Below are 16,246 nucleotides of genomic sequence, written 5' to 3' on the forward strand. Positions count from 1 at the left end.
TGGAAGAAGTGGATGATGAGAGGAGCTGGGAATGGAAAGAGTAAAGGGAGAAATAGTGTTAATATTGTAGCGACCCAAACCCAACCCTACCTAGCGATCTTATCAAGGGGTTTCAGATTTCACAAGGTCCCGTGTTCAAGCCCGCTCGGGGCTATAGCCTACTTCATCACAAAGGTAGAGATGGTGGAGAAGGACAATGAATAAAAGGAAGTCAAGTCTAACCTTAACCCTGGCTCCCAAACATTTAACAACTACTGTAGGCCTAGATTATGAATCAATCAAACCATACTAGGTAGGTGATTACAGGCTAGGTGAAGGACAAGTCCCATTCTGACACACATCGTAATTTTCACAATGCTTCAGTTTGGGATGGTGACAGTCTCTCAATTTGGGGGCGGGTGGATGGGGACTGAGGGGGGAATAGATTGGGGTTAATTTTTTATGCATTTCTTTGATTGTTTTTGTACCTGTAACCCCCCTCTGTAAATTGACAAAATTAAATAAAAAGTTGTTCACAAAAAAAGAAACATAGTATTTATTTTTCCTTTTTTTCTTGATATATATTATGTTGTTGATTACTAGGCTACATAACGTTATCGTTTTCTGACAACCAATGGCATTATGCAAACATGCACTATGCTGAAAATTACAGTCATGTTTCTCTGCTCTTGGAAAAAATGTTTGCATATTAATTGTAGCCCATAGGCTGCAGCAGTTAACGCCTTAATGTAGCTTGTATAACCTATGTAGGACTATTGTAGCTGCCATATGGCGTGGATATTTGCTCCGGGAACAACAGTTTTTACCTGATACAATAGGTTAGCCTACGTGGACGGCTGATCAAGTCCCAGTGAAAAGCACCTATGATACAGAGTCGTCGTGCAGGAAATCGGAAATCCCTTAACCTATTTACGAATTGGACACATTGTCTGTTCGGGGAACTAGTCAGAGATAACAGCGTTTATCCTATACGATTGAAGTTATTCATATGCTATGAATGTGTGTGGTCCTCTGTAGCTCAATTGGTAGAGCATGGCGCTTGTAACGCCAGGGTAGTGGGTTCGATCCCCGGGACCACCCATACGTAAAAATGTATGCACGCATGACTGTAAGTCGCTTTGGATAAAAGCGTCTGCTAAATGGCATATTATTAATGTCTATATGTTATATTCAATGGTCATAAATGGCACACATGCAGGTTATTCCCTATCTAAATCCTTTATCGGATACTTTACTCCTTTAAATAGCCTACCTCAAAAAATAGTTCCGTTTGATTCCCCGAACTTCCGTAGTCCTTGATGGTCACTCCAGGGGAAGCCGCAGTGCTTATAGTCCCTCTTCTCGGTAATGCACGCGCACGCCGGCCAGGTAAAGGATACCCTGCTATGTCTAATTGTCATTGACTGCCACCTGTTGCCAATGGAGATATGCTTTCGTGTACAGTATTGCTATTTCTTTCTTCCGGACCTTCCCCCCTCTACTACACTGTCCTTTGATGTTGACGATGCTGGATACAATGTTACAATTTCCCAACTCTGTAGGCTACTCTTATCACATGACAGTGTGTGGAGTAGGCTATAGACTATTTTAGTTACGGAATAATTGTAATGCGAGTCTCAATATCAGTTGACTATATTTCGTATGAAAAAACGTGTGTTATGCAGGGTGGAAAGCCCTAGGACAAATATGTGCTGTTCATTTGAGTGAGTGCCTGCGAGCGTGTATTGGGGAGGCGGGGGTTAGGGAATGAAATTGTAATGGAATTTTTCAGTCTTACGTAACGTAAGTGCTACAGCTGCAAAGTTACAGCTTTACCAAAGATTTGTATAACTAACCCAAGAGAGACCACAGCCTGTCGTTTCCAATGGGTGCAAATTAATCATAGTGGGCAGAATAAGCAAGGAGGTGGGCAGACCCAAGCACGACCTAGCGAGATCCTATTGGCGCATTCTATCATATATTTGCATATTACCGTTAGGGAACGCCTAATTTGAATTGCGTGTGTGCAATTACGCATCTCCTAGCAGGCAGACCTGCTAACCACTGCTCAAACAACTGGTTAACGCTTTTGGGGGGGATTGTAACAGGCCTACTAAGGCAAGGTTCGTTACACTATCCCCTCTGTTAGGGAGAGCGTGTCCCCATGCTTCTCAATACCAAGTACCTCACGCTTTACTATACCAAGTCCCTCACGAGTGCAGGCCTCTCCGATGGCCCCCAAGTCAGCATCCCACCGCTGCCACCAATGTAGCAATTTTTGCTAACGGCAACAGTGTAACCCCATTTGCGGGTCTCGAACCCAGTAATTAGTTCTATAGGCTTGCTGCTTTGAATTTCTATTTTATTGACAGGACACCTCTTGAACAAAAAGTCCTGCATATTCTCATGAATATACATGTCAGGTACATATTGTAAATCAAATGAAAGACACATAAAAATAGAAAGAGATCCATGTTTTGAAAGATGCCATTTACTGGGCGGATTACCTAGATAATCCAATATTATAGTCCATAATCTCATAACAGACCTCTCCATTGCAAAGCAGATGCTGGGCGTGTGTAAGACTCTAACCATGAAAAAAGGGGTAGAACAAAGGACATATTTTATGTTAGACAGCGCCATAGGAGTCTACTGCCATCTCAGGGAAAGCCCTGTTGGAAATCTGTCTGTTCTCTGCTGGTGTTTGAAGTATATGAGGTGCATTTTAAGTTGTTTGAAGCTGTAACACCAGCAGGTACCTGTTCCTTGTACAGCTTTCCCTCCCTCAATCCTGACCTTAACCATTAGTGGGGAAAATGCTAAACTGACCCAAGATCAGCGTCTAGGGTCAACTTAACCCTACTCTGTTTGATCCACAACAGCAAACTACACCCACACCTGGATGCAGAGAATCAGTAGAATTAAGAATGGTATATCTGATAGAAGTTCCATAATACAAGTCATAACCAACCTACAAATCACAGCAACTCCAAAGTGTGATATAATACAGGTTATACAACTGGTGGGTCTAATCCTGGACACTGATTGGTTAAAATCGCATTCCAGCCGGTGTCTATTCCACAAGTTACCACCGGCTAAAGCTATGATGTTGAAATGCCTATTTACTCTGTTCCATCTCACTGCGCAATCTACTGTCTCATCAGCCCAGCAAGACAATTTACAAACTTGTTCTCCACTGTAAAAAGCATCTAGACATTATCTCCCATTTCTTTTAGACTAGCAATTGGTTTTCAATAGCAGAGATTTGTATAAGCCTTGCTGTCTGTCTCGCTGACATTTGCAACATTGTTTCAATATTGAAATTCGATCTCCAGCTGTCCCATGGTAATGAACGCGTTCTCAGCCAGTCGAAATCATGAATCCGCATAAATTTTATGGATGTATACAAGGAAATGTAAATAGAAAACAGATCAAACAAAACGAAATGCAGCTAGTTTGCAGTCTTTCCAGCTTCAGTTTGAAGTGATTGTGTTAGCTGTGTTGTTGGCTAGCTCCTCTGAACAACATTGTCCTGACGAGAGAGACATTTTTTTATGCCAAGTGAAATCGCGCATCATTAACTCATTGTTATGGATGTATCCAAATACATTTCATTAGAAAACAGCTTAAACAAATGAAAATGCAGCTACTTTGCTGTTATTCTTGCTGCACTGTTTGACATGACTGTATGTTAGCCGTAGTTGGCTAGCTAGCAAGCACGGGATAAGAACGTTGCCAGCCAGTATGGCAATAGAACATTTAGAAGGAACGACTGGGTTGCGTCCATAGATACAGAACAAAAATACTTAACGACTGGGTGGCGTCTCTGGCAACCGAACCGATAGAACGAACGATCAGCCGGCTTGGGTAGTAACCCTAGATTTGTGTTGGGACTATATCTCGTGGAAGGATGAAATAGTATGAATAAATTCATCAAAATAACGTCTTTAATGAAAATACGTAAATCATTATTTGAATATGTTGGTAACCCGTTGTATACAGTGGGGAAAAGTATTTAGTCAGCCACCAATTGTGCAAGTTCTCCCACTTAAAAAGATGAGAGAGGCCTGTAATTTTCATCATAGGTACACGTCAACTATGACAGACAAAATGAGAAAAAAAAATCCAGAAAATCACATTGTAGGATTTTTAATGAATTTATTTGCAGATTATGGTGGAAAATAAGTATTTGGTCAATAACAAAAGTTTCTCAATACTTTGTTATATACCCTTTGTGTCACGCCCTGGCTCTGGGGACTCTTAATTGTTGAGCCAGTGTGTGGATTTTCTATGTTTAGTTTTCATTGGTTTTTGTTCTAGATCGTTTAGTTTCTATGTTGGCCAGGGTGGTTCCCAATCAGAGACAGCTGTAGCTCGTTGTCTCTGATTGGGGACCATACTTAGGCAGCCTTTTGGCATGTTAGGTTGTGGGATCTTGTTCCGTTAAGGTTTTGTGTTAACCCAGGACTTCACGTTTCGTTTGTTGTTTTGTTCGTGTTGAGTAAGTGTGTGTAGAGGTACTCCAGGTCTGGTGTGGGTTATGTTACCTCAGTCTTAGTGTGTCTAGTGTGGGTTATGTTACCTCAGTCTTAGTGTGTCTAATGTTACCTCAGTCTTAGTGTGTCTAGTGTGGGTTATGTTACCTCAGTCTTAGTGTGTCTAATGTTACCTCAGTCTTAGTGTGTCTAGTGTGGGTTATGTTACCTCAGTCTTAGTGTGTCTAGTGTGGGTTATGTTACCTTAGTGTGTCTAGCTGGTGATGATGGCGGCGAGGTGAGTAGTCATGCTGTACTTCGCTCCGCAGGTAATATGACACATTACATTACAATGGAACGATTTGATTAGTGTAATGTTGGCTAGCTACATATTTGTATCAAAGATAAAGGTGTAGTATAGAGTAACTATCGTGGTTAGCTAGCCAGCTACATTCGTTCGCAGCGACGCCGTTTTTCAAACAAAGTCAACACCGCAGCCATTGCTAGCTAGCTAGCCAACACTACCAGCTACCAGCTGGCAGTACTGTAGCAACTAAATACAATATCCTTTTAGCCAGCTACATTCGTTCGCAGCGACGCCGTTTTTCAAACAAAGTCATCACCGCAGCCATTGCTAGCTAGCCAACGCTACCAGCTAGCAGTACTATAGCAACTAAATACAATATAATTTTAGCCAGCTACATTCGTTCGCAGCGACGCCGTTTTTCAAACAAAGTCAACACAGCAGCCATTGCTAGCTAGCCAACACTACCAGCTAGCAGTACTGTAGCAGCTAAATACAATATCTTTGTGCTAGCTAGCCAACGTTTAATTATTGCTGCGTTATGAAAGGAACTAGACACGGACACAAATTATCTGTTTAGTGTGTTAACACACTATTGGTAGTTTGTTGTAACCAAGTATTGGTGCTAAACTGTGTGTTATTGGATGCTAGCATGCTAGTTAGCTATGGCGTCATAGTTAGCTAGCTTAATAAAGTAAGTTGAGTCTATTCCTTGAAACATTGAACCGCTGTAGTTTACAACAATTCTAATTTCTAAAGTGGAAGTTGGGAGAGTTTTATTCGGGTGTTTCAGTGAAACAATTATAGTTTCTGAGGTGGAAGTTGGGAGAGTTATATTTGGGAGTTTTGGTGAGGGAGGCCCCGCTCTCTCCTTTCCCAGATGTTTAGTTCATTTCATTCCGATCTCCTCTGCATTATTGTAGCCATCTGCTACAGCCTGTCAACTATGCCTCTGCCTATCCCTGTTCTCTCCTCTCCACACAGGCTACACAAACGCCTCACACCGCGTGGCTGCTGCCTCTCTAACCTGGTGGTCCCTGCACGCACCACACACCTGGAGTTCCAGGTCTCAGGCAGCCTCTGGAACTGCCGTTCTGCTGCCAACAAGGCTGACTTCATCCCAGCCTATGCTACCCTCCAGTCCCTCGACTTCCTGGTGCTGACGGAAACATGGATTACCACTGAAAACACTGCTACTCCTACTGCTCTCTCCTCGTCTGACCATGTGTTCTCGCATACCCCGAGAGCGTCTGGTCAGAGGGGTGGTGGCACAGGAATCCTCATCTCTCCCAAGTGGACATTCTCAATTTTTCCCCTAACCCATCTGTCTATCTCCTCATTTGAATTCCATGCTGTCACAGTCACTAGCCCATTTAAGCTTAATATCCTTGTCATCTATCGCCCTCCAGGTTCCCTTGGAGAGTTCATCAATGAGCTTGACGCCTTGATAAGTTCCTTTCCTGAGGATGGCTCACCCCTCACAGTTTTGGGGGATTTCAACCTCCCTACGTCTACATTTGACTCATTTCTCTCTGCCTCCTTCTTTCCACTCCTCTCCTCTTTTGACCTCACCCTCTCACCATCCCCCCCCTACTCACAAGGCAGGCAATACGCTTGACCTCATCTTTACTAGATGCTGCTCTTCTACTAATCTCACTGCAACTCCCCTCCATGTCTCCGACCACTACTTTGTATCCTTTTCTCTCTCGCTCTCCTCCAACACTACTCACTCTGCCCCTACACAGATGGTAATGCGCCGCCGCAACCTTCGCTCTCTCTCTCCCACTACTCTCTCCTCTTCCATCCTATCATCTCTTCCCTCTGCTCAATCCTTCTCCCTCCAATCTCCTGATTCTGCCTCCTCAACCCTCCTCTCCTCCCTTTCTGCATCCTTTGACTCTCTGTGTCCCCTATCCTCCCGGCCGGCTCGGTCCTCCCTTCCAGCTCCGTGGCTTGATGACTCATTGCGAGCTCACAGAACAGAGCTCCGGGCAGCTGAGCGGAAATGGAAGAAAACTAGACTCCCTGCGGACCTGGCATCTTTTCACTCCCTCCTCTCTATATTTTCTTCATTTGTTTCTGCTGCTAAGGCCACTTTCTACCACTCTAAATTCCAAGCATCTGCCTCTAACCCTAGAAAGCTCTTTGCCACATTCTCCTCCCTGCTGAATCCCCCCCCCCCCCTCTCTGTGGATGACTTCATCAACCACTTTGAAAAAAGGTTGACGACATCCGATCCTCGTTTGTTAAGTCTAATGACACTGCTGGTCCTGCTCACACTGCCCTACCCTATGCTTTGACTTCTTTCTCCCCTCTCTCTCCAGATAAAATCTTGCGACTTGTGACTGCAGGCCGCCCAACAACCTGCCCGCTTGACCCCATCCCCTCCTCTCTTCTCCAGACCATCTCCGGTGACCTTCTCCCCTACCTCACCTCACTGATCAACTCATCCTTGACCGCTGGCTATGTCCCTTCCATCTTCAAGAGAGCGAGAGTTGCACCCCTTCTCAAAAAACCAACACTCGATCCCTCTGATGTCAACAACTACAGACCAGTATCCCTTCTTTCTTTTCTTTCCAAAACTATTGAGCGTGCCGTCTTTAGCCAACTCTCTTGCTATCTCTCTCAGAATGACCTTCTTAATCCAAACCAGTCAGGTTTCAGGACTGGTCATTCAACTGAGACTGCTCTTCTCTGTGTCACGGAGGCTCTCCGCACTGCTAAAGCTAACTCTCTCTCCTCTGCTCTTGTCCTTCTAGACCTGTCTGCTGCCTTTGATACTGTGAACCATCAGATCCTCCTCTCCACCCTCTCCGAGCTGGGCATCTCCGGCGCGGCTCACTCTTGGATTGCGTCCTACCTGACCGGTCGCTCCTACCAAGTGGCGTGGCGAGAAGCTGTCTCCGCACCACGTGCTCTCACCACTGGTGTCCCCCAGGGCTCAGTTCTAGGCCCTCTCCTATTCTCGCTATACACCAAGTCACTTGGCTCTGTCATATCCTCACATGGCCTCTACTATCATTGCTACGCTGACGATACACAACTAATCTTCTCCTTTCCCCCTTCTGATAACCAGGTGGCGAATCGCATCTCTGCATGTCTGGCAGACATATCAGTATGGATGACGGATCACCACCTCAAGCTGAACCTTGGCAAGACGGAGCTGCTCTTCCTCCCGGGGAAGGACTGCCCGTTCCATGATCTCGCCATCACGGTTGACAACTCCGTTGTGTCCTCCTCCCAGAGTGCGAAGAGCCTTGGCGTGACCCTGGACAATACCCTGTCGTTCTCCGCTAACATCAAGGCGGTGACCCGATCCTGCAGGTTCATGCTCTACAACATTCGGAGAGTACGACCCTGCCTTACACAGGAAGCGGCACAGGTCCTAATCCAGGCACTTGTCATCTCCCGTCTGGATTACTGCAACTCGCTGTTGGCTGGGCTCCCTGCCTGTGCCATTAAACCCCTACAACTCATCCAGAATGCCGCAGCCCGTCTGGTGTTCAACCTTCCCAAGTTCTCTCACGTCACCCCGCTCCTCCGCACACTCCACTGGCTTCCAGTTGAAGCTCGCATCTGTTACCAGACCATGGTGCTTGCCTATGGAGCTGTGAGGGGAACGGCACCTCCGTACCTTCAGGCTCTGATCAGTCCCTACACCCAAACGAGGGCATTGCGTTCATCCACCTCTGGGCTGCTGGCTCCCCTTCCTCTGCGGAAGCATAGTTCCCTCTCTGCCCAGTCAAAACTGTTCGCTGCTCTGGCACCCCAATGGTGGAACAAGCTCCCTCACGACGCCAGGACAGCGGAGTCACTCACCACCTTCCGGAGACATTTGAAACCCCACCTCTTTAAGGAATACCTGGGATAGGATAAAGTAATCCTTCTACCCCCCCCCCCCCCCCCCCAAAAAAAACAAACAAAAAAAAAAAATTCTTGTAAAGTGGTTATCCCACTGGCTATAGGGTGAATGCACCAATTTGTAAGTCGCTCTGGATAAGAGCGTCTGCTAAATGATGTAAAAATGTAAATGAGTACTGAATAAAGTATGTACGTTTATCACGCTGCGCCTTGGTCCGCTTCATCAGTCAACGATCGTGACACTTTGTTGGCAATGACACAGGTCAAACGTTTTCTGTAAGTCTTCACAAGGTTTTCACACACTGTTGCTGGTATTTTGGCCCATTCCTCCATGCAGATCTCCTCTAGAGCAGTGATGTTTTGGGGCTGTCGCTGGGCAACACGGACTTTCAACTCCCTCCAAAGATTTTCTATGGGGTTGAGATCTGGAGACTGGCTAGGCCACTCCAGGACCTTGAAATGCTTCTTACGAAGCCACTCCTTCGTTGCCCGGGCGGTGTGTTTGGGATCATTGTCATGCTGAAAGACCCAGCCACGTTTCATCTTTAATGCCCTTGCTGATGGAAGGAGGTTTTCACTCAATCTCACGATACATGGCCCCATTCATTCTTTCCTTTACACGGATCAGTCGTCCTGGTCCCTTTGCAGAAAAACAGCCCCAAAGCATGATGTGTCCACCCCCATGCTTCACAGTAGGTATGGTGTTCTTTGGATGCAACTCAGCATTCTTTGTCCTCCAAACACGACGAGTTGAGTTTTTACCAAAAAGTTATATTTTGGTTTCATCTGACCACATTCTCCCAATCCTCTTCTGGATCATCCAAATGCACTCTAGCAAACTTCAGACGGGCCTGGACATGTACTGGCTTAAGCAGGGGGACATGTCTGGCACTGCAGGATTTGAGTCCCTGGCGGCGTAGTGTGTTACTGATGGTAGGCTTTGTTACTTTCGTCCCAGCTCTCTGCAGGTCATTCACTAGGTCCCCCCGTGTGGTTCTGGGATTTTTGCTCACCGTTCTTGTGATCATTTTGACCCCACGGGGTGAGATCTTGCGTGGAGCCCCAGATCGAGGGAGATTATCAGTGGTCTTGTATGTCTTCCATTTCCTAATAATTGCTCCCGCAGTTGATTTCTTCAAACCAAGCTGCTTACCTATTGCTCTTCCAAGATGGCGTAGCAGTGCGGTCGCTTTTATTCATTGTCCCTGTGTAAATATCCCGTTTCTTGTTTTTTTGTCTATTTTGTATATATTTCTCAATTTTTACTTTTCATTCTTTAACTAAATATACTTTCCTGCAACCCGCCTCACCCAACGTGGAAAGGATTCTACTATTTCTTTATAACTTTCATCAAGAACCATAAGCTGAAAATAGTGTAGCTGCAACTGAATGGCTACTTGTTATTAGTCACCGTTAGCGTCTTCACCACTGTCCGTGGCCTACACTATCCACCAGCCAGCTCTAGCTCTAGCCTGGACAATTCGTCGGCCAGTCTGCACAGCGTGCTATCGACCCAGCGTGCTATCGACCCAGAACTTATTGGACTTTCTGCCGGAATCACTGGACCCTAGCGCCGGATCATCGCAACCAGCTAGCTAGCTGCAACCTGTTGTTGGCTGATTACCATTGCCCTATAGCAAGCACCAGTTAGCCTTGAGCTAGCCTCAGGCCCATCTCCCGGCTATCTACCTCTCTGTCAACCGGACGGGACCTCCTAGTGTTGACACTGAGCCCCGCCGATCCAACACGACTGGTCTGCCGACGAAATATTCTGATGTGGTTTCAACAGGCTTCCCGTTGCGACGACCACGAAGATCCATCTGCCAGCCCCGGCCCGCTAGCACACGCAAACTACAACTGTGCTCCCTGCTAGCTGTGCTGAAGCACCAATTTGAACTGCTCTCGGACTCACATATTGCTGTTCACTGGACCTTATGATCACTCAGCTGCACAGCTGATGCCTGCTGGACTGTTCCTTTACACGGTACCCTGTCCTGTTTATTCTGTTTAGCCTAGCCCAAACGTTATCGCTATTTCCAGTTGTTGTCTTAGCTCTCTCTAATAACACCTGTGACTGCTTTATGCCTCTCTCCCATGTCAATTATGCCTTGCCTATTGCTGTTTGGGTTAGTTCTTATTATACCATTTCACTGTAGAACCCCTAGTCCCTCTCAAACTGCCTCAAATAGTTCCTTTGTTCCACCCCCCATACACGCCGAGACCGGCTCAATCGGTGCCTCCAGTGACGCTATCTCTTTCATTGTTACCCAACGCTTAGGGTTACCTGAACTGTACTCATATCCTTCCATATCCTTTTCTGTACATAATGCCCTGAATATTTTCTACAACGCCCGGAGAACTGCCCCCTTTATTCTATGTACCCAACGCACTAGAAGACCAGTTCTTAAAGCCTTTAGTCGTATCCTTATTCTAGTCCTCCTCTGTTCCTCTGGTGATGTAGAGGCTAACCCAGGCCCTGCAGCCCCCAGTATCACTCCTACTCCCCAGGAGCTATCATTTGTTGACTTCTGTAACCATAAAAGTCTTGGTTTTCTGCACGTAAATATCAGAAGCCTCCTTCCTAAGTTTGAGTTATTCACTGCGTTAGCACACTCCGCCAACCCTGATGTTCTAGCAGTGTCTGAATCCTGGCTTAGGAAGGCCACCAAAAATTCTGAAATTTCCATCCCCAACTATAACATTTTCCGTCTAGATAGAACTGCCAAAGGGGGTGGAGTTGCAATCTGTAGAGAGAGCCTGCAGAGCTCTATCATACTATCCAGGTCTGTGCCCAAACAGTTTGAGCTTCTACTTCTAAAAATCCACCTTTCCAGAAATAAATCTCTCACTGTTGCCGCTTGCTACAGACCCCCCTCAGCCCCCAGCTGTGCCCTGGACACCATATGTGAATTGATTGCCCCCCATCTATCCTCAGAGTTCGTACTGCTTGGTGACCTAAATTGGGATATGCTTAACACCCCGGCCATCCTACAATCTAAACTAGATGCCCTCAATCTCACACAAATTATCAACGAACCTACCAGGTACAACCCTAAATCCGTAAACATGGGTACCCTCATAGATATCATCCTGACTAACTTACCCTCTAAATACACCTCCGCTGTCTTCAACCAGGATCTCAGCGATCACTGCCTTATTGCCTGCGTCCGTAACGGGTCCGCGGTCAAAAGACCACCCCTCATCACTGTCAAACGCTCCCAAAAACACTTCAGCGAGCAGGCCTTCCTAATTGACCTGGCCCAGGTATCCTGGATGGATATAGATCTCATTCCGTCAGTAGAGGATGCCTGGTTGTTCTTTAAAAGTAATTTCCTCTCAATCTTAAATAAACATGCCCCATTCAAAAAATACAGAACTAAGAACAGATATAGCCCCTGGTTCTCCTCAGACTTGACTGCCCTTGACCAGCACAAAAACATCCTGTGGCGTACTGCATTAGCATCAAATAGCCCCCGCGATATGCAACTTTTCAGGGAAGTTAGGAACCAATATACACAAGCAGTTAGGAAAGCAAAGGCTAACTTTTTCAAACAGAAATTTGCATCCTGTAGCACTAACTCCAAAAAGTTTTGGGACACTGTAAAGTTAATGGAAAATAAGAGCACTTCCTCCCAGCTGCCCACTGCACTGAGGTTAGGAAACACTATCACCACCGATAAATCTACAATAATCGAGAATTTCAACAAGCATTTTGCTACGGCTGGCCATGCTTTCCACCTGGCTACCACTACCCTGGCCACCAGCTCTGCACCCTCCGCTGCAACTTGCCCATGCCCCCCCCGCTTCTCCTTCACACAAATCCAGACAGCTGATGTTCTGAAAGAGCTGCAAAATCTGGACCCCTACAAATCATCTGGGCTAGACAATCTGGACCCTTTCTTTCTAAAACTAGCCGCTGAAATTGTCGCAACCCCTATTACTAGCCTGTTCAACCTCTCTTTCGTAACGTCTGAGATCCCCAGAGATTGGAAAGCTGCCGCGGTCATCCCCCTCTTCAAAGGGGGTGACACTCTAGATCCAAACTGTTACAGACCCATATCCATCCTGCCCTGCCTTTCAAAAGTTTTTGAAAGCCAAGTCAACAAACAGATCACCGACCATTTCGAATCCCACCGTACCTTCTCCGCTATGCAATCCGGTTTCCGAGCTGGTCATGGGTGCACTTCAGCCACGATCGATATTAGATATTAGATATTATAACCGCGATCGATAATAGACAGTACTGTGCAGCCGTTTTCATTGACCTGGCCAAGGCTTTCGACTCTGTCAACCACCGCATTCTTATTGGCAGACTAAATAGCCTTGGTTTCTCAAATGACTGCCTCGCCTGGTTCACCAACTACTTCTCAGATAGAGTTCAATGTGTCAAATCGGAGGGCCTGTTGTCTGGACCTATGGCAGTCTCTATGGGGGTGCCACAGGGTTCAATTCTTGGGCCGACTCTTTTCTCTGTGTATATCAATGACGTCGCTCTTGCTGCTGGTGACTCTCAGATCCACCTCTACGCAGACGACACCATTTTGTATACATCTGGCCCTTCATTGGACACTGTGTTAACAAACCTCCAAACGAGCTTCAATGCCATACAACACTCCTTCAGTAGCCTCCAACTGCTCTTAAACACTAGTAAAACTAAATGCATGCTCTTCAACCGAACACTGCTTGCACCCGCCCACCCGACTAGAATCACTACTCTCGACGGGTCTGACCTAGAGTATGTGGACAACTACAAATATCTAGGTGTCTGGTTAGACTGTAAACTCTCCTTCCAGACTCACATTAAGAATCTCCAATCCAAAGTTAAATCTAGAATCGGTTTCCTATTTCGCAACAAAGCCTCCCTTCACTCATGCTGCCAAACATGCCCTCGTAAAACTGACTATCCTACCGATCCTTGACTTCGGCGATGTCATTTACAAAATAGCCTCCAACACTCTACTCAGCAAATTGGATGTAGTCTATCACAGTGCCATCCGTTTTGTCTCCAAAGCCCCATATAATACCCACCACTGTGACCTGTACGCTCTTGTTGGCTGGTCCTCACTACATATTCGTCGCCAAACCCACTGGCTCCAGGCCATCTATAAATCACTGCTAGGCAAATCCCCGCCTTATCTTAGCTCATTGGTCACCATAGCAACACCCACCCATAGTCTGCACTCCAGCATGTATATCTCACTGGTCATCCCCAAAGCCAACACCTCCTTTGGCCGCAATTCCTTCCAGTTCTCTGCTGCCAATGACTGGAACAAATTGCAAAAATCTCTGAAGCTGGAGACACTTATCTCCCTCACTAACTTTAAGCATCAGTTGTCAGAGCACCTTACCGATCACTGCACCTGTACACAGCCCATCTGAAATTAGCCCGCCCAACTACCTCATCCCTATATTGTTATTTATTTTGCTCATTTGTACCCCAGTATCTCTATTTGCACATCATCTCTTGCACATCTATCATTCCAGTGTTAATACTAATTGTAATTATTTTGCACTATAGCCTATTTATTGCCTTACCTCCATAACTTGCTACATTTGCACACACTGTATATATATGTATTTCTGTTGTATTTTTGACTTTGTTTTACCCCATATGTAACTCTGTGTTGTTGTTTTTATCGCACTGCTTTGCTTTATCTTGGCCAGGTCGCAGTTGTAAATGAGAACTTGTTCTCAACTGGTTTACCTGGTTAAATAAAGGTGAAATAAAATAAAAAATTCAGTCTTCCCAGCCTGGTGCAGGTCTACAATTTTGTTTCTGGTGTCCTTTGACAGCTCTTTGGTCTTGGCCATAGTGGAGTTTGGAGTGTGACTGTTTGAGGTTGTGGACAGGTGTCTTTTATACTGATAACAAGTTCAAACAGGTGCCATTAATACAGGTAACGAGTGGAGGACAGAGGAGCCTCTTAAAGAAGTTACAGGTCTGTGAGAGCCAGAAATCTTGCTTGTTTGTAGGTGACCAAATATTTATTTTCCACCATAATTTGCAAATAAATTCATTAAAAATCCTACAATGTGATTTTCTGGATTTTTTTTTCTCAATTTGTCTGTCATAGTTGACGTGTACCTATGATGAAAATGACAGGCCTCTCTCATCTTTTTAAGTGGGAGAACTTGCACAATTGGTGGCTGACTAAATACTTTTTTTCCCCACTGTAAAAGTGATAAAGCCCTTGAAGCCAGTATTTGGAGGATATATTGGCACGGTTTGCCAACCCTCAACTTCGTCTCGGGCCTAACAACACCCGTGCCAATATATCCTCCAAACACCAGCTTCTCGGGCATTATCACTTAATTATAATGAAATACTGTCTTTATTCTTGTGATAGAAGGCAATGCCATGCCCAATTACAGAAGCCAACTGGCCACTATGTTTCAGCCAATAACTGAGCACAATGCTAGTTTCATAACAGAGGCTATGTTACCTAGCCTGCACTTGTTTCATACAATCAGCAGAAAGTGTCTTAGCACAAACTCACAGGCTGTGGCCACCCAATTGAAAGGCAAAATCAACACAAAGTAATCCTCCGAAACACAACAATTCAAAGCTGTGATTGTCCCTAATTGCCCTAACGAGGCCATGACCTCACACAATAACGCCAATGTACTGCCCAGTGCACACCCATGCTCTCTCTGAAGAGAAAAACAAAACCAACCATGCAGTCAGTTTAGATGTCATTAACTTCCAAATGGTTTATTTAATAGATTCACACACTTATACTGTATGTTGGTCTATGTATGGGCACTCAAAAGTACTGTCATAAGTTGCCGGTACTGTGTTACCAATGATTCCAAGGAGCATCGGTATCAATTGTGCCTACTGTTTGTCATACTAAACTTACTTCATTTGAGAAAGTTTAACTCCTAAATAATAAATAAGGAATGTTAGCGTTTTTATGAGCTACATTAAGACATTTAAACTATTTTCCTCCTAAACAGTTTGTTTCAGTTTGTTGTTCGCTTCGAGTTGGTTTCAGTAGGATTTTGTTTCAATTTGTTGTTTGTCTCGAGTTTGCTACAGTATCTGTATATGTCATGGGGGTCAGTAAAGTGCAGTGTAGGTCAAAGGTCTCTGTACCTTTAGGATAATGAGCTCTCTTTGTTGTAACCACAAGCTCATTAACAAACATTGGATCATAATATCCTTTTGACAAACACCGCTGTGCAGAAACGGTTGTGTAACCAAATGTTGTTACGTCCCAAATGGCACCCTATTCACTATATAGTGCACTACTTTTGACCACAGACCTATGGGCCATAGTGCACTATTTTTGACCAGGACCCATACCCAGAGCCCTATGAGCCCTGGTCAAAGTAGTGCAGACTATAGGTAATAGGGTGCCATTTGGGAAGCAAACTTGTTTTCAATACAGCAACGTTACTGAGAAAACAGTAAGGGGAGATGTCACAAGATTAGGTATTTGTGTTTATGCACACAGTAGATTAGGGGCAACACTGGAAAAAAAGAATCATAATAACAATACTGTCAAATTCCTACATAATCTGCAGCGAGATCTCATTTGAAACTAGATGCTCACTAGATGCTGCTCCTCTACTAATCTCACTGCAACTCCCCTCCAAGTCTCCGACCACTACTTTGTTTCCTTTT

Source organism: Coregonus lavaretus, assembly GCF_964263955.1.
Source record: "Coregonus lavaretus genome assembly, chromosome: 15".
NCBI classification, from domain to species: Eukaryota; Metazoa; Chordata; class Actinopteri; order Salmoniformes; family Salmonidae; genus Coregonus; species Coregonus lavaretus.